Here is a 581-nt window from a genome sequence, read left to right on the forward strand (position 1 = left end):
GAACATGGTGTTCATTATGGACAATCCATGACGAGCACAGAAGTCCAACAACAGAACACCGCTCGGGTTCAGATCAGGGGGGCCGTTCCTCCCAACCACACCCCTACAGGTCTCACTGTCATTGCCCACATGAGCGTTGAAGTCCCTCAGCAGTCCCCAGGAGGGGCACTCTCCAGTAACCCTTCCAAGGACTCCAAAAAGGGTGAGTAATCTGAACTGCTGTTCGGCACATAACCGCTAACAAGAGTCAGGACCTTTCCCCCCACACGTAGGCAGAGGGAGGCTACCCTCTTGTTCACCGGGGTAAACCCCAACGTACAGGCACCAAGATGGGGGCAACAAGTATGCCCACTCCTGCTCGGCACCTCCCACTGGGGACAACTCCAGAGTGGAAGAGTGTCCAACACCTCTCAAGGAGACTGGTTCCAGAGCCAGAACCGTGTGTTGAGGTGAGCCCGACTATTTCTAGCCGGAATCTCTCAAACTCACACACAAGCTCAGGATCCTTCCCCACCAGAGAGGTGACATTCCACATCCCAAGAGCAAGCTTCTGTAGCCGAGGATCAGACCGCCAAGGTCCC

The sequence above is a fragment of the Kryptolebias marmoratus genome, linkage group LG6 (genome assembly GCF_001649575.2).
Source record: "Kryptolebias marmoratus isolate JLee-2015 linkage group LG6, ASM164957v2, whole genome shotgun sequence".
Classification (NCBI taxonomy): domain Eukaryota; kingdom Metazoa; phylum Chordata; class Actinopteri; order Cyprinodontiformes; family Rivulidae; genus Kryptolebias; species Kryptolebias marmoratus.